A 25194-nucleotide genomic window follows, 5' to 3' on the forward strand; every position below is an offset into this window, starting at 1 on the left:
CATCCATGAAAGTTCTTCTTTAACCTCAGTACTTTCTTGAAAGTTGACCAGATATACTGTATTTGTCCATGTTATTTATAGGTTGTTATTATAAGGCAGCCTGCAGGCATACAGTATAAACGTATGCCTGGAATCAGTCTTCTATTTACATCTTGGCTGTCACATTGGGAAGTGTGTTTAGCATCTGTGTTATATAAAACTGCTAGGTAAAAATTTAAAGTAAAAGTCCTCAGATTTTGCTACAGATTTTGAAGGGTCTTGGCATCAATTTATGCTAAAAAAAATATATATATCTTCTCCATTGCATTACTAACTATTTAGCTTCCACCTGTACTCCTGCTAAAAACTGGGGATTTAAACAAACGTGTATGCAGTTTCTTGTATGTGTTTTAATTTTAGATACTAAGACAAACCATTGTAATAAACTCTTTTTTTTTTTTTTGTTTCAATACATTTTTATTGGATTTTACAAAATAGACGTATAACATTTTAATAAAAAACGAAAATACAACAATTAGTAAAAAAAGAAAGGGTGAAATCTATTAAACCATGAAGCATCTGAGTCAGTAGGTGACTTCAACACGTGAAAAGATGAATTCTAGGCAGCCACAAATTGGAAGCAAAGATCGCAGGTTCTAGTTCTATAGATTGTTTGGAAGATCACTCCCTTTTAGGGCAGTCCGGTCGCTCCTAGCCTAAGCCTGGACTGTGAAGAGGAGGGTAGTCCCTGCTACCTGATTATCAAGCTCCATGACTATTCTGGTGTCTTTTTAAAGAACCCTGGGACCCCCTGAAGAGTACCAGGAAGTGGGAAGTCATAAAAGGAGGGAAAGCAGGACGTGTAGCGGGATGTTGTTCCCCTACCTGTTATGTAGTTCTAAAGGTTCCAAACCAGGCCAGGTGTGGGGGAATATAATGTCATGGTTGAACTATCCCATCCCATGGGAATGTAGTAATCAATCTATGGGGATTAGATTCGCTGGAGTTTGGCCATGGAGTCTGTGATTAGAGCCCTCATTTTTTTTCACTGTTTAACATGTGCCACTGTAGGAGCGGATGACTGCCAGGCTTTCGCTAGTACTATTTTGGTGGACGTAAATAGGTCAGTCAACAAATCAGTAGTTTAAACTGAGTTTTGGTGCAGACAGATGGTTTAAAGTTTAGGAAACCCTCCGCTATGTGGTAAACCTTTTAAACAAAGTCCTACATGGGAAGTCTGCATGCTGTAATGACCGTTGCCATGTAACTAAATGTAATTAATTGTTTGCTATCTTCGAATCCTTATAGCATTAAGCACTTTCTAATAACATTTGATAATAGGACAGGTTGTGTCATAGGACAAGGAAAAAGTATGCAAAGAGTTTTATCAAAAACAGACATAAAATCAAAAAGCAGCCTAGCTATTCTTATGTGTTGATTGTATGTCAGGCCCACTTCAAAAACTGTCTTTTAGTTAGGTAACATTGAACAGAGGGATCAGAGTTGGTAGCACAGAAGCCTTGAGAACAACCAACATTGTTCTATATGTAAACAGTTAGGTTATTTTTATAACACCAGAACTCCATTACCATCAGTCTAATGTAGAGCTGGCCAGCATGTGCATGAAATGTTACCTTAACTTATATAGTAATATATAGTCTTCCATTTTATATATATATATATCTCAACCTTTAAACCTTATAAAAACTCTCAACCCTATACATGATTTTCATTTGCAAAGAAAAAGAGTATTACTGATTAGTTGCTTGATTACTGTTGATGATTACTGTACCTGACACTTTTTCAATGCATTATTTAGGCATGTATGCGCTACTTAAATAACAACAGATAAATGTTTATCAAGTTATAGGAACCTATTTTTAAAACAGAGGTATTTTTGGAATGTGATTTCATTTTGTTATACCACCATCCTCTTCGTATTCTTCCTTGTACTTAGCCTAAGGCAAGGTTTGCCAAATATTACTTGTGTAATGAATAAATGTGTAGTAACTGTCCTTCCAGACCACGAATTCCTATACCTATGTGTGCTGAACATTATTTTTATAGTGGACGTTATAAGCCAGTTATCACCCTACAAATTGTTCCTCCAGGTTGACAACTCTGTAGTGGTGTTACTGAGACCTTCATCACAAACCTGATACCGGCTGAAATAAATTCTGTGTTTAATTAACTGAACATCGGTTCAAATACCCTCAGCGCCTTGCAGTGCAAATAGGAATTTTCCACAAAGGCCACATTAACTGAAAGAATGTAATTTCAAAAGAATTTGTGATATGCAGCAAAAATGGATTGTCCCTGAAATTTAATAATGCTTCTCGATTTTCAGTGTGTTTTTAGCCAAAAGTTTAAAAGCAGCAAAAGGCATGCTGTAACTGTATGTACAGAGCCGTATAGGTCATCAACCTAGACGTTTTATAAGCAAGACCTGGATTTAGAATCCTTTGTTTAATAAAGCCTATTGAAAATGTGTGCTATATCACTTAAATACAATCCCAGTTGCAAACTCCCAAATTGTAGTAAATAGGTTATTTCAGTGATGTAACTTGTTGGAGGAAATAGGTAAGCTGCATTGTCAGTTTTACCAATGGTCTGTATTGAGAATGTGTAGGCTGCATTCTCAGTGCTATCAGTTGCCTTCAATAAATAGTCAGCATACTTAGTGATGTCACTGGTTTCTAGAGAATGGGTAGGCTGTATTATTAGTGATGTCACTGGATTCTAGTGAATGGGTAGGCTGAATTATTAGTGATGTCACTGGATCCTAGTAAATGGATAGGCTGCATAATTGGGATGTCACTGCATCCTAGTAAATGGGTAGGCTGCATAATTGGGATGTCACTGCATCCTAGTAAATGGGTAGGCAGTATTATTAGTGATGTCATTGGATCCTAGTTAATGGATAGGCTGCATTATTAGTGATGTCACTAGATCCTAGTGAATGGGTAGTCTGTATTATTAGTGATGTCACTGGATCATACTAAATGGGTAGGCTATATTATTAGTGATGCTACTGGTCTCTAGCAAAGGGATAGGCTCAGTGACGTCTTCAGGGAATAAAATAGGTTCAATTATGTCATTGGTCTTTAGTGAATAGATAGGCTCAATGATGTCATTAGTAGTAAAGAGGTATTCTATTTTTAGGAATGTCACTAGTCTCTTGTGAATGTATAGGCTCCATTTTCAGTGATGTTGATGGTCTCCAGTAAATTGATGAAAGGTTATGTCCAGTAAATGGATACACCTTTTGATGTCAGTAGTCTCTAGAGAATGGATAGGTTGCATACCCAATGATGTAACTGGTCTATATTGGTGGATATGGTCGGTAATATCACTGGTCCCTAGTAAATAGATAAGTTGTGGTCTTATTGATGACAGTGCTCTCTAGAGAATTGAAAGGTTGCATACTCAGTGATGTAACTGGTCCATTTTGATATATATGGTCAGTAATATGACTGACTCCAAGTAAATAAATAAGTTACAGTCTTATTGATGTTAGTGGTCTCTAGAGAATGGATAGGTTGCATTTTCATTGATGGTATTGGCCTTAATCAATAGATTGAACATTCTTCTCTGATCTCTAGTAAATAAATTGGCTTGGTGATATACAGTATCTATTCTCTAGTAAATGTATAAGTTCAACAATGTCTCTGGTATCTAAAAAATGGATAATTCCATTCTTAGTTATGTCACTGGTCTTTAGTGAATATGATGATGTCTCTCGCTATATATAGATATGTTGCATTTTTTGTGATATCGTTGGTTTCTAGTGAACAGATGTCAGCGATGTTACTGGTTTATACTGAATGCTTTTGCTGAATTTTCTGGCTGACATTGCATGAATAAATGTATTTGATAAAATCTCTATTTCCTATTTTTGCCCCTAAAGACCGGCATATAGAAGAAATGTGGTAATGAAACAAGAGGCCATCCTCTTCCACAGAAAACGTTGAACCCTAAGCCTGTGTGGCCAATCCACAATCAAGGCCGATGTATCACGTATCTGAAATACGTACCTGAGCAAGTCCTTAATTGGGTGTAATCAGCCAATTTATTCCTGCCGAAGCGGATTTTCCCCTCGTAAATCTGAGACCTGTGGAAAAGCTTATGTTACTGCAGCTGAAAATATTTCTGTACCCGGTCTGTGGCTTTTGGCAAGACTTCCCCCTTCGGACAGAATGTTATCCCTTTCTAGGCATTCCACATTCTCAGCATGTTTATTTGAATTGACAAACTTTATTATTTTTGGACAATTGGCAGAAAAACAAGTTCTGTAATATCAGACTGCTCCAGTTCTGAGTTATGGGACATCATTACTGCTGCTTAAGAAAATAAACAATACTGGTGACTTTATTAGGAGCCACAAAGTGGAAGTGAATGTATGCCATGGGTTGGCATTGTACAGAGGTGTTGGGAGGGTAACAAAATGACAGCCAGACTGTTTTTCGTGCTGAAATATAGCCTTTTGAATGACTGATAAGAAAAATAATTCTCGGGCAAAGGAAATGTAATGCTGATTCCCAGCTCTGTCAAACATAAGCCACGTAAGCCCCATAGAGTGGGCAGGCGTCTCCATTGTTCTTAGTGTGAAATAAAATAAAAATAAAGAAAGCTTTTATTTCTTAAAGCTGAAATGTTTCTGGGGCACAGCCGTCCTCTTTATTAAGGCAACAGACAAAACATCTCTTTTGTCTGTGCCACCATTGAAAAAGTTCACCCTCTGTTTTTCTTTATAAATATTCTTAATGATTAAAGTAATAGGACAAAACGTTATGGCTGTTGCCATTACAGAAGGTAATATTAGGTCTTTAAATGGGGATACAAACTTTTGTGGCATCTAACTAATGGGATTTCCATTCACTTTTTACGAGATCTTCTCCATTGTTTTGTCTCCAGGTGTCAAGAAAATATAAAAAAATCAACCAATAGGACAAAGTCATAAAAACTGACAGTTAAAACTCACAGGTTATATAAAACAAGCAAAGGTACATTGCCATCACTTAAAAAACTTTCCTCTTAGACCTAGTACACACAAGTAGATCTGTTGCAAATGTTATTATGGAGTATCCGATTTGAATGAATGAGTCAGCCATAAGTCCGAAACACTGCACACATGTGTACCGCACTCTGCCCTCTAAATTGTTTTTCTCAGATAGCGATTTTGTTATAAACATTATTAAAGCAACAAACATAATATAACATAGATAAAAAGATAGATAGACAGACAGACCATGCACCAGATAGATAAAGTGCAGTTTGGATAAATCTTTATAGAATACAACTGCTAGCATGCTGAGTCACTTTTAAACATGAAATAGCACATTGCCTTCTTGCTGTTCATTCCTCACTGGAATAATTTATCTTCCCAGAGAAAATCTTTTTCCTCCTTGGCACCTATTGCTTTTAATTGTTTAGGCATGAATTTATAATTGCTTTCAGCAGAGCTCACATGTCTGCATAGTCCGCTGTCCTGTCTCATTTTTCCCATCATGCCCTCTGATAGCGGTGTGATTTAATCAGAAGCAGACCCATTGCAGGAGTCCAGGAATGCATGAGTAACTCTTAGAGGAATGTTTTCTCTTTTACGCTGGGTTTAGTATGAAGGAAACTTTTAATTGGATTTGGTTGCTCTGCAAAGGAAATATAACAAGATGGTTTAATTTCTGTTAAAAAGGCATAATATATATTAAATATACTAGATTTCATGTTTTCAGTGGTCACTCCGAGTATAAGGTATCAGCGTTTGGAATTGCCAATATTTTCTCTCAGCCAACAGTCAAGATATTCATAGATGTTGATTATTATTTAACAAGACAGGCTTTCCCTGCACATCAGTAGCCTCAAAATATACTTGGCATCAGTGGGCATTAATGCACAATACATATCTAGAATACATTTAAGGAATACAGTATATATGAAATGTACCTGCAAATAACTTTTATTCTCCCAGACAGTTTTGAAGTCCAGGTTTTCCTATCAGTCAACCTAGCCTGGTCAATGAGCTCATTTTTCTCCAAAAGTAAAGCAATACATGTTGGTCATGCTCTAGTTTCTAATTGTGAAGGGCCACATCACACAGTTGTGGTCAATACTCATATTTACAGTTAGGGTTCGGCAAATTTCAGCCTTTAGGCCTGATACGGCCTAGCCAGTAGTCCATTCCGGCCTAACACCCCCCTGGTCGATCAGCCTAATCCCGGCCAGGAAAGGGTCGGCAACCCACGGCTCATCAGCCTCCTTGTTATACCTCCCTTCCCTATTTACCGCCGCTGGAGTAAGGGGACATTCCCTCTCCTCTGTATGCATTGCGGGGGAGAGGGATTTCCCTTCAGGGTTCCCTCTCCTCTGTATGCATTGTAGAGGAGAGAGATTTCCCTCGGGGGGTGTTCCTGGTGGGGGGCAGAGTCATCAGCTCGGGACTCGAGAGAAAGTTTGGCCCAGTGTGCCTTCTTGATCCCCTAAAATGGCCTAGTAGCCAAAAAAGTTTACTGACCCCTGATGTAGGGTGGAAAATGAAAATTTGATGAAGGGGCTATTGGGAAATAACAGCATTTCCTACGGTAGTATTGAAACTTGAAGTATATGATTTTATACATGATCTAGGATGATAAGGAGCTGTGGAACGACAAGTACTAGAATTTGGGCAGAAATCTCACTGTCATTGCATAAGTGGATCAGCAAGAAGTTTAGTGAAAGGTGGCAGTGGATTTCAGGGTCAATAGATTTTTCAATAAAACATTTCATAAATACTTTATATGGCCAAAGGTTTGGCACACTTAAAACGTAAAATGTTGGATTGCGTTTGTGAGAACTTGTGTGTAGTGAGCCGAAAGAACATTTGTGGGGTCAGGTACTAATGTTGAATGAGAAGACCAGGCACACAATAAGTGCTGTAATTTATCTTAAAGTTTTCAGTATATATGAGGTCAGGGCTTTGTGCAGCCCATCTGAATTCCTCCATACTGAATACATTAATTTAAGATCTGGCTTTGTGCACAAGGGCACAGGCATGCTGGAACAGAGAAAGGCCCCAAATTGTTACCAAAATATATTTGCTATGCATCCATAGCATTACCAGTACCAATCACTGGAACTTTTGGCCATATAGTGCACCTTGATGAGAAGGCACATGCAAGTGAATTGACAAAGTTGATGTAATGCAGCATTTTTATGTTTTAAATGTACCTTCAAACATAGTGGCAGGGCATGCTGGGCTATGAATCACAGGCTGCCCCTACTCCTCAATGATATAGATCAGCCAGTCTCAAACTTTTTAACATGGAGGTCCCCTTGAAATAACTTTCAGGTCTTCAGTGAACCCCTGCTATAGTTACTATATGTGCAGCAAAGAACCAAAAAGATCAGAGATAGAGAGGCACAAATTGCTCTATGCTCAAGGGACCCCAGCAACTTCCAGAGAAACATTGGGGTTCTTCTTCCTGTTAAGCAACATGCATACGCATGCAACATTCTGTTAAACCCTGATGCGTACCGTTCTTCACAGTTATCAATCATCTCACACCTGCAGAGAAATAAAATTAAGACATGTTATGTAAAGATATGTCAGATTTGCAAGTGGAAGGTTATAAGTTTGATTTTCCTTTTAAATAAAATAAAAATATAGGTTGTTTCTGTGAGAAAACAGATGTGTCTTTAGAAAATTCCTGGATACCTGGCATAGCTCAAATCATCTGCAAATGAGTAATGTTGTAACTTCATATAAAAAGGAACTATACATAGCTGCCAATATCTGAATTCCAGGAACAATCTACTGCTAGGGTGAGACTCTTCATGCTGCTTGCTAAAAAATCAATGAAAAGGTATAAGTTTTATGATCACATTAAAAACATCTGTAAAAAAATTTTTTAATTTAAATGAGATGACCCTAATCATGTAAATCCTGGTGCTTGTGTAGTTCTTCACAAATGTCTAATAAGGTTTAGCTACTGCTTCAGCCTCTCATCATGCAGCAGGGCACAAAGTGTGCGACTACTAGAGGAGGGGATCAAGGGTGGATTCACAATAGGAGCAATACATTTAGCCTATACTATCATTTGCATTTATAGATGTGCTGCAATGTGTTGTTATAAAACATTGCATTGGTTTGGCAGGGCAACAGAAACCTAATTTGCACTTAATTTATTTGGAATGTGAGGTTGTGCATCACAACATGCTATGTTTTATAGTTCTGCAGCATGCAATACTTTTTGGCCAACATGCAATACATTGGTGTGAACTGAGAACAATGCTTTCCATGTTGTTCCTAGCTCTTGTACTGCTAAAGGGAGCTTAGGAAAAGTTACCCCCTGCATGCTACAGACATAGGAAATCATCTCATCTTAGTCAGTCACTGGAGTTTAAGGAAGGCTTTTTATTGAAAAATTGTGGAGTTATTCCAAACATATACTGTTGCTGTATATTGTGACAAGTTAGGAATGTATTCAGCCTTGTTAGATGACTTGATAGGTCCACTTTAACACAATGAAATATTTTATTCAATCCATGGGACTGGTTTATGGCTCATACTGTGTGCCATGCAAATCTTCTAATCCTTTAAGGAACGCTGTGGTGTGTTACGCTGCCTTCCAGCCCTGGTACATTTTATCCCATGCCATTTGAGATTGTCTTCCATTCAGTGAAGTCTTATCTTTCATATCATTCTGCAAATCTTTTTCAGCTACCGGCTGAAATTTCACCTGGTCCCAATCCTCCTAGAGACTGTACACACATGGAATCCCAAAAATGCTTTTCAGGGGCTGTTTGTAAAGTTCAATATTTCTCAGTAAAATAATATTATCATATTAATATCAGTAAAATAATATTAGAATAAATTGTGCCATAGATGAGCTGATGTCCGTACAATGCTGTCAACCATCTGCTTCTTGACAAACTGATAAAAAAAAAACCCTGATCAGGGATGGATTAGGGCCGAATGGGGCCTTAGGCAAGGCAGAATCATTCTCCTCTCTATCTTTCAATTATCATTGACAAATATTGCAACATAAGAAGCCTCACTGTTTGCATTGTCTATACTGGTATAATCCAACAAGACACCTGGAACAACACAACTGTCTACAAGTGATTTATTTGGTAGACTGGATATTGGAGATGGTTCCCCTGGACATCCATCTTGCTCTAGGCTCTGGCACCCCAATTACTAACATTCATTTCTGGTGACAGTTATGAAGTACCTGTACAAGTCTCTAAATCAAACACCTAGAAGGTTGTCCGTGTCTGTCCTATAAAAAATCATTGGAAGTTAGCGAAGTCAATATTTGCAGTAGTATTGACTACCATAATGTAATGGAATTTTAAAGTCATTTCAAAAAATTTTTCAAATAGCTTCTGATCTTTTAACATATTTATGCCTATTTAGTTTATAAGATTTTATAATTTTTATAATCAGTATCTGACAATAATACCTATAGTTTTGGAATGGGATGTCCTACAAGCTCAGTAAGTGTTATTGTCAGGTATATTCAAACCTTTAACTATATAGTGTATAAAAATATGGCACAGCAAGCATGCAACTACAGCAAGTATACTTAATAGCAAAAATCTACTTATCCTTTCAAATTCAAAATATAGACTCATTTATACAAAATGAACTCTTGTGGAGCTGTAAAGATTATTCATTGGAAATTCAATAACCATTGACTGGAGAACCGTAACTAAGATCTTTCATTGTCAGATTGTAAGTGATAGTGTTTGCCATGTTCCTCTTGATTTCCTCTGTGGTATGGTACATTGGTATTAGGAGTATGTGCTACTTAAACATTACACACTGAGGGCTCATAAATTCTTCAAAAGCAACATATTTCGACACTAAACTGGCAGTCCTTTTGGATAATGATCTGACACTTGCTGCTTCTGCACTCCCTGTCTAGTAATAAGTTAAAGATGTTCTGGCTAAAAAAGTAATTTTGTTCACCAGAAACTCCTATTTCTTATATACCCTTGACCCAGATTAGGTATATCTTCATAAAAACTAAAGATTTGAAAATAAGTATTCAAATGAAAATAACATTTTTGTGATTGTTTATTTTTTGACAATCTCAAAAAATAAACTTTTTTGAGATTGTAGTGATTGGTTATTGATGTACATTAACTCTCTTAGCAATTAAATATTTATCTATTCGGGGTGGTAGAGTTGAAAAACAGACTGTTTATTGTAAAAGCTAAACAAGGATTGACCTCCCTTGGTCAAGCTAGCCTGGTCTGCAGATCTTATTAGTCACTTAAGAAATGTTAATTTGCGTCTAGGATTTGAGTCTATAGCACAATATGTAGTGTCAGACAGTCTAGAAGTGAGACCTTTTATTTATGCTAGGGTGAGCTTGATTTGGGGGGAAGGTGGTTGCTGTTTGTCCGTGCCTGCATTGTGTTAACGTTTAAAAGTACAGTTGTGGTGCACTTAAATATAAACTGGTTGACATTTCAATTTAAACGTATTCTAAACAGATGCCCGTGGCTCACAGCTCAATGGAAGTTTGTTGGGTTTGGCATAAAAGAGCTTTGCCATATTAGGCTATCAGGAACAGAGCCAAAAAAATTAGCAGACCCAGGCTTTTAAATTACTGCTCAGTGAAGGTTCTGGGTCTGGTTTTTTTAAATAAAAGTCTGCTTTCTTTAAAACCTTTAAATGGCACATGGCTAAGAAAGCATTGACCTATACACAGGTGAGTACAGAGTACCCGCATCGTACTTGTTGTGTATAATTTTTCCATCATAAAGCCGAAAAGGAAAAAATATCCTCATGTTAATAGGACTCTTAATTAGCCTGAGGGATGGGCAAGGAGCCAGAAATTCGGGCTGTCCTGTGGATCTAGCCATGTGGATTGTATAAAAGGAACTTTTAACTCTTGTTTGATAAAAGAAATACAGGTGGGATGTGTCTGAAGAAGTGAAGTGTGTATTGCTAGCAAAATCCTTGACAAATCCATCCTAAAAGCATTTTATAGACAAGATACTACCATTGTGCTTGTTCTTAACAAACAGTAAATGAGCTTTAAAACTCATCCCCACTGACCTTTTTAGTTGGTTGCATTGTAGAACAAATCAACCTAAAACTTTACACCAGTCACTACTTGAGAAAGATTACAGGATAAACTTATCTGCTAAGTCACTGCTTGGATGGGGGTTGGAAAGAGATGATCTGCTAAGTCACTGTTGAGAGCGGATAGCTGAGCATTTGAAAGAATGATTTGGATAACTTTAGTGACTGATATGAAATTTTAGAATGTAGTATTCCATGGTGACTGCATGTACAGTCATGGTTTGTGTTAAAGCTCATGTTTTCATTGTACGTACAAATATGAAGAAGTAAAATATACAAAGCCTTGATGCTGCTAAGACAATCCTTTTCACAGCCGATGACAGTTCCATCATGTATAAGGCTAATGTTATAGCTTTTTAAAGCAATGCACAGGGTCTTATAAGTCCATGAAGGTACTTTTTACCTACCTTTTAATGGAGACCCTTTTAAATTAAAACTGGCCCCCAGCCGCTAAGCACCGCCTCTGGGACAAACCAACAATCTCCTTAGCCACTTTAACTTATACTTTTCTGTAATTAAAACTAACCACCAACCATTACACAAACACCATGCCACCAATTGTTTTTCCACCTTTTCTCTGATGCCCCTTTTTCTGGCAACTGCAACCCCCTCCGGGATCTTACCCACCAACCTTGTCGCCATGATGACTCTATCTGGAGCCCATCGCCTTATCTCCCCGATGCCCGGAAAATTAATCTTGCCCAGCCTCCGTAGAAAAGTTGTAACCGAGGGTGGGAGAACCTTCACCTTGCACTGTGTATCTCCAACTGACCACTAACCTCCACCCCACTATTTGAAATCCCGTTAGCTTCCCACCCCTTTTTTGAAAGCATGAGTAGGCCCTTCACCTATTACTTCCTTGTCTGCTCCTGGCCTAATTTTATTTCTAATTTCCGCTTATACTCACCCTACTTTTTCTCCTCTGCTCCAATCAGCCACTATAAAATAAGAGGAAAACATGTTTTGGGAGCATGTGACAGCCCTTCCTTCCATGGCATTGTAATGGTGTTTGGTTATTGGCCGCTGAGGCACTAGTACTGTCACATGTTGAGTGCTCATGCCTGTTTAAAGTCTGAAAAGTCTGACTAGGACACTTACACTTAGCTTATTCTTCTTGCTTGTGTGGGAAAATGTGGTAATAGCAGAGGGAAGTATAAGGTGCCAGTGCCAGAAATAAAGCATTAAAGGGAGCTAGCTGCTTTTCCTTGCATAGGTAGGACAAAATTCTCCGTTTTGTATTTTTAAATTAAACAGATGTACTCTTTTTTTTTTTTCATGGTATGCTACAAGCCCCACACAGTGGTGGAATAAGCCTTTTAGACAAAATGATAAAAACCGACACTCTACTTAAAATGAAAGGAACAAACCAAAAAGCCAGTCCCCAAAACACACCCTGTTTTATTTTACCATGCTCTTTTTTGAAGAAAAATACCTTTAAATTGTGCAATACAGGCTCATTCTTAGAGTTATTGGTATGGACTTTTCACTATGCAGCCTTTAAAAGCCCTAGCAATTCTCCAGGAGTTAGTATTATTGCCTGCTTACTAACAGACTTTCAGAATAAATGATTGGCAGGTCTTTAATTTAAGTCCAATAATCAATTTGTTAAATACAGCTGAGTTTCCCTGGGGTGATTATACCAAGTGGTCAGGCTGAAAAATGGCATGATATCTTGTTACATGTGTATTAGGCCTTGCCTTTGCTGGTTCTCCTGCCATGTGGCCCCAAGCCAGGACTTGGCAAAAAAAGAGACATTTTCATTAGAGATGAAGCTTAGCTGGAAAAAGACTCCATGTTCCAATTTTACAGTTGACAATGAGACTCCCCAGAACTTTGTTCTTTGGAAGGGAAAGTGTTGTGATCCTATAAACTTGAATGTAGTTTTTATTTCAGAGGTATTTAATCTTTTTTTTCCCTTTGGAAAATAACCTAAACCTGGAAGATGACCTACATGCCCTGACTCCTAAATTATGGTAGGAAAAGACTATAAACAACTCTGGAGGTCTGTTTCAAGTGATCAACTAATTGAAGTTAGAATATCACCTAGTTTTAGAGACATATTTGTTAAATGCTTATTTTAGAAAAGTAAACAACTCTTGAAAAATTACATATATTTTAGTTATCTCCAGGTAAAAGTAAACTATTCTATCCCACACAACCCTTAACTTTCCATCACTCGCCTTTTTACTCACCTAAACCTGCCATCACATCAACCTCAGTGACGACTTATGGAACTGATGGCCTATTGCAGTCCATCTTCTTCATATAATTTTGATGCCACCAGTGTGGACCCTGTAGTTGGCCACCTAATAGGAAGTGTCCACATTACCTTTAACATTTTCTCCCTCCCTTGCCCTAACAACCTCCACCTCCAAGACTTACAGTTACTTGTCCACAGTCCTTGCATTGAGAGCTGGGGAGCTGCACGGCCTCCTCATGGAGAGGCTTGGGCTTGGATCACCTCCATCCGATCCATCAAATGAGCAAATACCTTGTGTCATCAATTATGAACAGCAACTATTTATTCCAGCTACAAAAAAAATATACAACAGTTGTAAACTAAACCTGGGTTATAATCAATACCTATTTTTATAAATGGAATATTAGATTAATAAGTAAAGACAGAGCCAGAAGAGCATCTCCAAAATTTAGGATAGAAATGGTAGGTGTAAAAAGCTTTAGGTCTTCAGCTTCTTGTTTATGTGTTGCTTCAGACACCCAGTACAGCACCTGGCGGAGGATTGAGGGTGTTGACAAGATTTGAAATGTTGTTTGACGTGTTTGTGGTCTATGGCATCAACACGCTCATCTTACTTGTTCTCTGCTGTTTGTGTACTTAAAGAAAAAGTCATGCTTCGTAGATTACATTCACACTTATAGATATAAATACATATAACTAACCAGTGAGGCGTAACGGCGTATGCCAAAACAAAGATGAATTATGTCATGTCTAAGCCTGAAGATCTGATCCATGGCCTACTAAGCTACTTAGAACAAGTCTGGCCATTGTTTATTTGTAATGTCATATGCCTGTGTCTACTGCTATAGAAATCATATGTATGGAGGAAGGCTCCAAGCACAGAATTGCTTTCCCTACTAACATGAGCAGTAAGGCTGAATTGCAGGCAAATATAAATGACACTAATAGTGCTGCTCCGTAGTGATTTCAATAATATATATATATATATTTTTTTTTTATTGCAAGCGGTATCAATAGCTCAGACTAATGGCAGAAGAAAACAGAATTACAGAAGGATGTGCTCATCAGTGTAATGCTTCTACTTTAATTGTCCAGTGGAAAATAAAAAATACTTTTTGGAATCACTGCTACCATACAGGGCTGTTCACTGTGGTAGAGCTGTGTAAAGCTACATACACACGTTCAATGGTTCTCACCCGATAATCGTCTAAGGGCTGATATCGGATGAGAATCTGGCGTGTGTACAGCGCCCATCGTTCGAACGACCGTCCTGGTGGATCCACGGACGATGGACGACGAACGATCATAATGCAAGGGAAAGGGGAGGGCATGCAGCAGGGTTTCCGCTCTGTCATTTTCCCCCTCTTCTCCCCATAGAGCAGATCGGTGCTCATGCATCGTGCAGTTCTTAGTCGTTGGAAAGGTTTGTGAAAGATCCTTTCCAACAACAATAATTGCATGTGTTTGTGCAGCTTAAGCCTAAAGACAAAGAATTCACTTTAACAGCAGAGTATTTTCCTTCAGTTTTTGTAGTTTCTCAGGACAGGACAGGAAGAATATTCTGCCCAAGAGGTACTGATAATTAAAAATCTAAGATAGATATCAGTCCCTTTTTCAGCTATATGCAAAAAAATCAAAATAAAGTTTAAATTGAGGTGGTATGTGGGTTGGGGGGAGGATATGAAATTGAACTTGTTGCATTACCTTGTATGAACGAAGGACAGGTTTGCTTTATGTAGCTCCTGTTATCTTGCACATTGGGAGCAAAATGTCAGGGATTGAGTAGAGCCCATCCTTGACCACCTTATGCTCACATCTCCAGTGCTCCCCTGCAATTCCACTACCTAAATATCCATTGGGAGATTAATGTTATCAGTGACATCCCCCCAACTATGCACATACGCTGCATCATGGCCAATAGTCATATGCTCCGCCATTCCCAAAAGCATTGGATATTTGGAGCAGCAGCCAAAGATCAAGGAGTGGTGGAGTAGCACTGTAGAGATGAGTATACAGTAAGTTTATTTGAAGTGCTTTACACACATCCTATTTCTTTGCACTTATTAAACAAGGTGGCGGGTTCTCTTTATATAATGTATTTTATTAGACAGATTGGAAAATCATGCACATTTTTAAGTAGTGTTTTGTCTGTGGGGGCCTTTCAAGTCTTTCAAACATTGAATGTTGTACACTTAGCTTTCTTTTGAGAGTTTATTAAATTTCAAGGTCTTAAATACGTCCCTAATTTGTTGGTTTTGGCAGCACTAAATAATGTGATAATAGCTTTTTAAAAAAACAAAATCTGGCAAGCTTGCAAATAAAACACACTATGTTTAGTCTTCTGATAAATGCAATTGTTTTAAGTTGCCATTTTGCTGAAGATCACGTATGGCAGGATGCAACATGTCTGTTACACTGTCCATATAATCTATATCGTGTAGTATGATCTACAGAAGAATTCCTGCTACCCATTAGCATTCAGCAACTCTCTCATTTGCCAGTTCAGCATCTGGGTCTTTTTTTTTTTCCTTTTGATTTATGTTGCTTTACTCACAAGAATCTTTGTGTTGTGAAATCTGTCAAGCTTTTTTTTCGGATATTTGCTTATCCTAAAATGTATTCCAGTTCTTACAAATGTTAATGATCTTGCAAAATAGCAAAGCCAATCTGACGAATTATTAAAGACAGCTGGACTAATTAAAAAGGTCACGCCTTACAAAACACATGAAAGGTGGAAGGTGCTGAGGAGATAATCATCTAGCAGTTTGGGGTTTCTCCTTATACTCGGGAGTAGCAGCATGGGATATCACAAGTTTTTTAATATAGCCACTTGAGATAAGGTATACCTGAACTTACTATACCTATAACAAAAAAAGTCCCAATAATATTCCCTTAAGTCTTTACAAGTCACAAGGTGGGGTCCCACTTGACACGTTGAATCCTCAAAACAAAGTCTGCTACAACTACTTCTATCTGTCATCTTTTACCTTTCACCTTGGTTAACATGTTCCCTGATCCATGTTCCCCCAGGAATGGGGACTCCTATAGCCAGGTCTAGTTGTCTCACAATTCCAGAATATTGGGTAATATATTGGACTGTCTCTGCAGACTCCTTGCATGGAATCATCAAACAGCACTTTGGCACACACTATTGTGGAAGGAAGGGGCTTGCATCACAAACCAACTTCTAAAAGATTATAAACTGTCAGGTTCCTGCAAGAGACAAGCTCTTATCAGGTGTTCCAGGTATACCTCCTTTTCAGTGCTGCAGCCTGCTTCATAATTTGATAATTATGAGTAATGAATGCCTGTGTTCTCAACTGTTGGCATAACAGTCAGTACATACCAAAAACAAAATGACCGCAGGGAGGGAAAATTTCTTCTACAATCATATTTTACCTTCTAGCATTTTTATATTGTTCAAACTTAGTTCCATTTTTTGTAAACTGGGTGTTGCTTAGATGACATTTTCATTTAATGGATGACTTCTTGTCTCAAGTTTCTTTGTAACTGTTGGTCTCATGTCTAATGTTTTTGCAGAGCACAACCATCACTGACTTTGTATGCCTGACTGCTAAGCATCTGCTACATTTGACTGATAGAACCTGAGTCTAGATCCTGTTTATCCCATTGCTTTCATGTAAGTAAGATTAAAGTTATTCACTTTGAACTATGATCAGCTTTCATTTTTTGATGTACTAATCCTTCAAAATATTAGGATATCTGTGAATGATAAGGGGGTTATTTTAAGGAATCTCTGAAATACTTGATGTTATCTGTGATGTATGTTATGCGTGACCTCTCAGCATTTTTCCATATTTGTGGACTTTCAGACACGCAACAGAATATTTGTAATGCTTTGCCAAAATATGTGATTATATTTAGCCCCATTTAGCGAATAAGGAGATGCAGATTGTTTATATATATATATATATATAATCGTAAAAGGGATAGCTTTGCTTCGTATTCTAGACCTCTACAAACAATATACAGTATTAAAGCATTGCAGCATAGTACCCAAGTCTGTGAATGGACAGTAGCAAACGGATAAGGTCCACCCTATGCTTTTACCTCCTGTCACCAAGTTCAAAATGTAAGAAAAAATCCTAATCAAAGGTTCTTCTTGTCTGAATATTTAAACTTGCCTACCCACCTTCTTCTGTCTTTGAAACCATCACTACTTCCCACTACTACATATCTCCCCTCCTATAGTGTGTATATTCCCCCACCTACTACATTGTAAGCTCTTCAGGGCAGGGTCCTCTCCTCCTATATCACTGTCTGTATTAGTCTGTCATTTGCGTCCCCTATTTAATGTACAGCGTTGAATAATATGTTGGCGCTATATAAATCATGTTTATTAATAATAATAATAATAATAATAATAATAATATTAATACTCCTGTGCATGGAGTTATACAAAGTTGAGTTAAGTGTTTTTACCATTTTAATATAAAATTAATTTGATGATTATTTAATATATACAGGAGCATGTGAAGAAGACTTATAATACTTACCTGTCCTTGCTGTTTCTGCCTTTGCAGAGCTACACTGGCCAAAAAATATTCAGCATCCAACACTTTGAAGTGAGTCCCTGAGTCATGTGCCAAGTTCTGTAGTTGCACTCTTTGAAAGCAAATACGACCCAATATTATAGAAGCCATCTAGTGAGTGTATGCATGGTTGCAGCCCTCAAACAACATTTGAAATGTTTTGGATGCCTAATATACTTTTGCCAGTGTAGCTCTGCAAGAAAGCAAAGATTGGACAAAATGGCAACAGGACAGATGGGCAATATTATTATCATTATTACTATTAAACTGTATTTTTGTAATGTCAACATATTATGCATTGCTGTACATTAAATAGGGGTTGCAAATGATAAATATAAAGAATGACGCAGGAGCAGAAGATCCTGCTTACAATCTAGGAGGTGGGGGAAATTATATTGCTTCTTTTTTAAATATATTTATGGAAAAAAAAAGAATAGTATTATATTATTAGCCTGGTCTAAGCAGTCACCTTCCCAATAGAAATGAGAGGTACTTGTCATAGAGAAACCATGCCAATGCTCTGACATTAGAAAAGAAAGTCACTATTTCTATACTATGCACCGCTCCCAAAGGAAAAGCATTGGGTGTGGTTTTTATGTAAAGACCTTCTATATAAAAAATAAGATGAATGCATAAGTTTCTTCTTATTTTAGAACCACCTATTTGCAACACACAAAGCTCAATTCACTGGGTATTAAAGATTGTACTTGACTAAATATCAGCAGGACATTTAATGGAATTGGAACATAACAATTACATTGCTAAAAATACCAACACTTACGCAAACAGCACATACTTTAGTAAACTGAGCCTCCAATAAAACATCTATGCAGCTGTTCATACAGCTGATACATTGTAACTTGCAGTTTGATACTTTTATCCCTCCTGGCTTTTCAAATATGACATGGTCCATTATTGTTTCTTCCTATATTCCATGGTAATAAGCAGCCGCTAAATCATGTCACACAAGGCAATAATCCCATTTCAAGCACCGTTTATGTTTCCTGTAAACATGTGAAGAGGTTATGAAAAAAAGGTTAGATTGAAATTTGTGATGGCTATTGCTAGACACACCATACAAATTAACTGTCATTTTCACATTCCTTCTATTTTTTGGAGAAAGGCTAAGAGGCCACATAGTTTGCATAGCTAGATCTGCTGTGGCTGGACAAAAAGGGGTGGTGCCGCACAATCCAGAGCCTGGTAATTTCTTCTGTTTCTGAATATTCTGTGATAAATACAGGAATGTCTCCGTTAAAATATTTTATATTGGGTAGTCTAAAAGTGCGTTACTTGTTCACTAACTGTGGGGAAAAAAATTCTTGCCTTTAAAGGAATTTTTATTAGCTTGTACGCTTTAAAGTGGACCTTGCATAACATTTTTAAAGCACCTTTTTAGCTGAGAGGCATTCAGTAAAAATACTTACCTCACCCAGTTAATGCAATGCAATATTTAAACATACTAAAGTGGATCTAAACTAAAGTGAAAAGTTGCTTTTTTTTAGGAAATGCTTTAAATGTTAATTATGCCTAAGCAGTACCAAAAAAATTCTATGGAATTCCTCCAAACGGAGCACTTCTTGTGCATAGGCACTTATGTTCAGCAACCTCATGTCTGTATGTCTGTAGTGGGAAATCATCTAAAACATTTATTTCTAGAGAGTTCCTTGCTGGAGAGCAAACTGTACCCAAGGACAAGCAATGCAAGGGTCTTCCTGCTTCTGCTTCAGTTAGCGTATGCATCTGTACTTCTACTCCTCTTACTGCTCTTCTTGAATCCTATCTGTTGCATATGTATATTTTGAACACTCACTTTCAACCAGTATGTGGTTCTTTAGTAATTTGTATCTGTTCTTTTGAGAATAGCATGTTCATTATAGAGCTCAATAGATCAAGCCAAAAGGTGCACAGAGAACTAAAAGGGTTACGTTCTCCACTGGTAAATTTTTGTTGTGTTCTTGCTTGAAAGCTAGAATTGTTTTGCCTGCTCTTGGTCTTTTGTGCAGTTCTCTGCACGACACACTCTTAGAGGACCAAGGGCGTGTTAATGCCAGCAAGGCTGCTTCTAAAGCTCTTTCATATTGCTTAGCATCATGCAGATTTTATGTGCAGATCTTAAGGCAAACCTTCTATTAAAATAGAACAGCCACTTACGCTGGCCACCTCCCCAAATCACTTACTATATTTACGTAAAAATGTAATGGATACAGTTACAATAGACTTACCTTACTATAGTCTTCCACCAACAGCTCTTGGGTAAGGATGACATCAGCACTCTCCTGGGTATATTGGAAAGCAAAAAAATAGGAAGACACTGTTGTGGTTAGATGGGGTTTTTTATTGCTTGCTCTGCATTCCAAACGACTTGACCACGAATAAGATGACATCATGCCCAGCAATGTGAAAGACAGGGTAAGGAAGGTTTAGTTTATTGCCACATGCACAAAGTTTCCAGGACCAGAAAAGGAAATTTAATGGAGCTGAACTGCTACAAAATACATCTAATCCGGCCCTTCTCAGGCCTTTTACCCTTGAGGAACCAATATTTTCATGTGTTTAGGAACCCCTGCTATATTTACTCAATGGACAAATGCTTTTACCATTGGTTGCCAGTGGGAAGAATTCTCCTCCGTACATTAGTGGTCAGAATGTCATCTTTACAAACAGATCAAAAGGTCCTAGACTCTGCCAAGTTATGCCACAACTTACGGCACATTTTGGGGGGAACCCTAGCATTCCAGGTTGGGAATGGCTGATCTAAACACAAAAAGGTGAGGCTAGAGTTCTGACCACCTCACCAGTAGAGTACCCTGAACTGTCTACTATATCTTCCCCCCAGAGTGATGTCATGATGCCAGAACCCACCCACTCACCCATCATAGGCCTGAGTGCAGAGACACAACCCGCCCAACTTCCTCAGTCTGCGGTGCATACGGGTGACATGGTCCACGGCTCTGGCCGATGCGCCCCCCCCCCCCTCAAGCCGGGTCCTTCTCCTGACCCTGCTGGGGGGTGCACCGGCCAGAACCGTGGACCACCGCTGATCTCCGTGCTCTCGCAGCCCACCTGTCAGATGGCTGGGGATGGGGGACCCCTGTGCTATATGGTTAAAAGTAACTTTGAGCTCAAAGTAAACTTTTCTTTTATACATACAGGGCAAATCAACAGGTTCACCTAATTCTCCCCCAGCAGGACATACTCACCTTTTCTAATTCTCTTGCTGCTCTGTTCAGCTATTGAGAGCAGGGAAAGTGTAGTGTAAGTTGCAAGCTCGATTTTAATTGGGCATAAATAGGAAAATCTACAAACTAAAAAAAGTTTTTTTTACTTAAAGCAGAACACTATGCTTTTTTCTTTATTGATGCCCACGTTTTTGTCACAACCTTTACCTTTATTCCAGAACTGTTCACTGTTCAAGTGGTGACATCAATGTTTAAATCCTGGGGGAAGTAGGCTTGACAGAGCTGAAGTTCTATTTTACGATATGTTTTTTTCAGTTAACATTCATCAATAAATTTTTGATAGGACATTAACCTGTTCATATTGATACATCTATCTTACAACTCTGTACAGCTAATTACTCTACAATGTTAGCATGAAATTGCAAAATAAGGTCAGTTTTGACACAGTTCCAGCCTATTCTTCACCATCACAATTTCCCATATGACAGGTTTTTAAATAACTATAATTTTAGTAAAAAAATAGTTTTCAAACATGGAGTAAAATTTATCATTTTCCAACTTTACTTTAAAACAATGTCTTTACAGAGCTAAAAAATGTCTTTCTTTATTCTCCAGTCCACATATGGTTTTAATCTAAATTTTGTTTATGCAACTTTTTTCTTTTGACCTGAATCCGTGTTGTTACTATTAAAACTTTTAACATAGTTTTGTTCATGTTCAGACACAACTTTGGCGGTAGGTAAAAAAGAAGACATTCCTCAGAAGCCCCCTCCGCTAGCCATACCAAGCCATTTTCTCAGGGGTGTCTACATTAACCACCTTCAAAGAATATTCAGCATTAGGAAAAAAAGGCTTTTGGTTTTGCTCAAAAGATTTTTTTCTTTTAAAGATTTGATCTTGCTTTTGTTTATAAGTACATCACAATATTCAGCAAAGCGTAGGGGAGGCTGATGTCCTGTCAAACATGTTGTATTCCCGAAAGCCATACTGATGATCATTTTAGCCAAGGGAGTTATTCCAAAAAAGTATTTGTTGTAACCTTTTTGGCAGAGGAGGCCAACTTTTCGCAAAAATGATGGAGTGTGTTTTTCTAAGCCTCTATGTTTCTCACCAGTTCAGACTGTTTCCTTTGTACGTAAAACAAATAAACAATTTCCCTGAGAAACAGTGTGGTGAAAATGACAGCTAGTCGATACTTTATTGTCTGTAGCTTAAGGCAAGTATTCCCAACAGTATGGAGAATATTTAAAATAAAAAAAGGTGAACCTCGATACATTCTAATGTCTGAACTGACTAAATTTCCCCCACTATTATTTTAGAGGTCCAATGCCAACATATACTTTACATATGAGCCAATGCTAAAATTCCAATTGTAGAAAGCGAGATGTGAGGCAAATATGGATTTGGAGAGTTGCTCTCCATTAAATGTCTAATAAGAGCATTAACCGAATATTTAGGGTATGGTGGGTGCATAAAAGAGATAAATGGTTGGGAAAGTTAACCATATTATAAGTACGACTAATATTACAGAGACTGGAATGTTGGGCACACAGAATCTATGGGAGATAATGGAGATTTAAAGTAATAGGCACTTTCATGTGTTTTGCATTTTATAGAAAGTACACCTGCACACCTGTGGCTTTTATGAAGGGTTTCAACTCTTCCAGCTAATTTTTTTATGTTATGTAGATTGTAATAGGAAAAGCTGGACAAAAATTCACAGGTAGACGGGAAAAAGTTGGTTATTATGGTAGTATTCTCTACCTACAAAAGAAATATTACTTTTGTGAACTGTCAAAATACACAACCAGTCAGAGGTCAATAGTCCTATTGTTCTTGAGGATTTTTTTTTTGTATTGACTGAGCTGGGTTGGGAGTGGACCATTAAGTAGAACTGTTGATGGGAACAGCTCTCAATTGCATTTTGAATTAGTTAGGGTAATGTAGGACCATACTTAGTTACACACTGACCAAATAACCTGGTAATGAAAACAAACTAGGTAGGAACTGATATCTGCTGATACTGTGCCTTTCACTGAAGATGTACCCAAATGGGAAGTTTAAATTCAAAACAAAAGTTTATCCTGACCTTACATAATGAAACCAGCTCATCAGATACCCCCAAACTTTGAATCCTAGTCCTAGCTGGCCCTCTGATAACCTGCCAAATTAGCGGTCAGTAAGCAGTCAAGGTTATTTAAGGATATGTCTTGTTAACCAAGGTCATGTGACCTGACAAAATGGATGTCTGCTCATTCCAAATCAGATAGCCACATAATCTTGTACCCTGTTTAATACTCACCACAGGCGTTGCTTATGGTTAAAGGATTATAATTGTTGTGGACAGGATACATCAGTATCTGATAAGAAATTAATGCATAAAAGCTTTTAACAAGATTTCAGAACCATAGAAATGCTGTGAGCTCTTCTGATAAAACTGTAATAATAATATGTAGAAGCCCACAGTGATTGTCGGGATTTCCTGTCTGTGAACACCCCCGTACTAAGGCTGTGTCCTAATGAATAGAGAACGTTTCCGATGCGTTTTGTTAGCAGGCACACACAGCGCTCTCTAAATCACGCCACAATCTAACAATTTATTATCGACTAAAAAACAAACAAAACCTCTTTTGGTCTTTCTTTCAACAAATCATTGTTCTCTGTGTTCCTGCCATGATAATTACCAGCACAGGGAACCATTAAATGTATCTGATATTTACTGTATGTGATTTAGTAGCGCAGTTGGACAGATGGTCTAAACTGTTTAAAGAGACAAAATAAAGCAAAAACATAAAGCATTTTAGATCACACTCACACTGATGGCTGACCGCCATTCCTCCAACCTGAAAATATGCATATAATGCCATTGGAGGACTTTGTTTAAATGCTTAATCTGATGACAGGGTCATGTCTGACTGCAAATATTGTGAAAGCGTGACAACTCCATACCTGAATTACCTCTTCCTGAGATCACAATACTTCTCCTGATATGCTTTCATCTGCTTTTCATCTAGAAGAACGATTCCATCTTAATTCAGAAGTCAACAATTGTCAGCATCTATTCACTGTAAGGATCAATGATTACATGATCATGTAAATCCTGGTGCCTGTGCAGTCTTGGCTGCATTTTCAAATATCAAACCCAGATTGGCATCTGCTGTAGCCTCTCCTCTCATTATTGGCTACAAATGCAAGCTGTTTCTACCAGGAAGGTCCACATTCTATTATAGGCTGACAATACTGGTCCCTGTCTCCTAAATTAGTCACTGTGCTATAACCCTGTTACACGGGTTTCCTTTAGGAACTGGAAGCGTCCATTAATACACATTATATTATACAGGCATGGTCTAATGTTTTTGCCATCATGAGCCCCAAATTGGACAATTGCTTATCATACAAAGTGATTGAACAAACCAAATGTCATTTGTTTAGGGTTCTTCTTTTTTTTTTTTTGTCCTTCTGGATGTGCAGCAGTATGTAAATCGCATAACTCAAGCAACAGTACAGATTGTGCTACTGCTGCCTTCTCTAGGTAAAATTAGGCCATTCGCTGTCCAAGCTGGGATTGCTAGGAAAGTATTCAGTAAATGCCTAAGTTCTGATCACTATCTGTTGTTGTATGACATGACTATTTAACAGCGACACCAGAACATTCTGTCTCTGCCAAACCCTACAGGGCGAAAACAGAGTTATTTTTTTAACCTGAAACCGTTATCTAAAGACAACAAGATATTGCTTCCTAATACACCACATTTGTTCCTCTAAAGCAAAATAATTGGTCTCAGCACATGAGTTATCTGGGCACTGCTGTGGATCTCTGATGGAACTGTAAGATAATAGTGCATAAAGAATTTCCATCCAAGAAAAATGTTGGAGTTTTGTAGCCATGTATTATGCAGAGTATTGCTTCTCAAATGTTTTACATATGCACAATAACTCCTTCCTCAAATAGAAGGTAACAAACTTCCATTCCATCACAAATTTAAAAAACAAGAGGTATATTCTAAATGTTGGGATAGTGGGTGGAGCGAGAGAAGTCTGAACCATTGAATTATGTCCCTGGGCTGTATATCTGCTACTTTTTACCAAAGATCGGAGCTGCGCCAAAGGGTCAGCTGCCTTGGGTACTTCAGCAGGAAGGGTTACAAAAAGGACAGGACCTTTAACTTATGCTGTTAAAGTAGTTCACAGCTTATGAAGAAGGCC

The 25194-nt window shown here is 37.9% G+C and overlaps 1 protein-coding gene across 3 annotated transcripts in view; it reads left to right on the plus strand.

Annotated features, from left to right (window-relative positions):
- The window catches only part of CALD1 (caldesmon 1), a 96409-nt gene that overhangs the window by 13838 nt on the left and 57377 nt on the right, over positions 1-25194 (plus strand). For 2 of the 3 annotated variants that reach the window (XR_011919358.1, XM_072400362.1), the window contains exon 2: positions 16794-16893. The exons of the other annotated variant lie outside the window; for it this stretch is intronic. The gene's annotated coding sequence lies outside the window, so the exon portion shown is untranslated. The remainder of the gene's footprint in view (positions 1-16793; positions 16894-25194) is intronic. 3 annotated transcript variants of the gene reach the window in all.

This window comes from Pyxicephalus adspersus, chromosome 2 (assembly GCF_032062135.1).
Source record: "Pyxicephalus adspersus chromosome 2, UCB_Pads_2.0, whole genome shotgun sequence".
Lineage (NCBI taxonomy): Eukaryota > Metazoa > Chordata > Amphibia > Anura > Pyxicephalidae > Pyxicephalus > Pyxicephalus adspersus.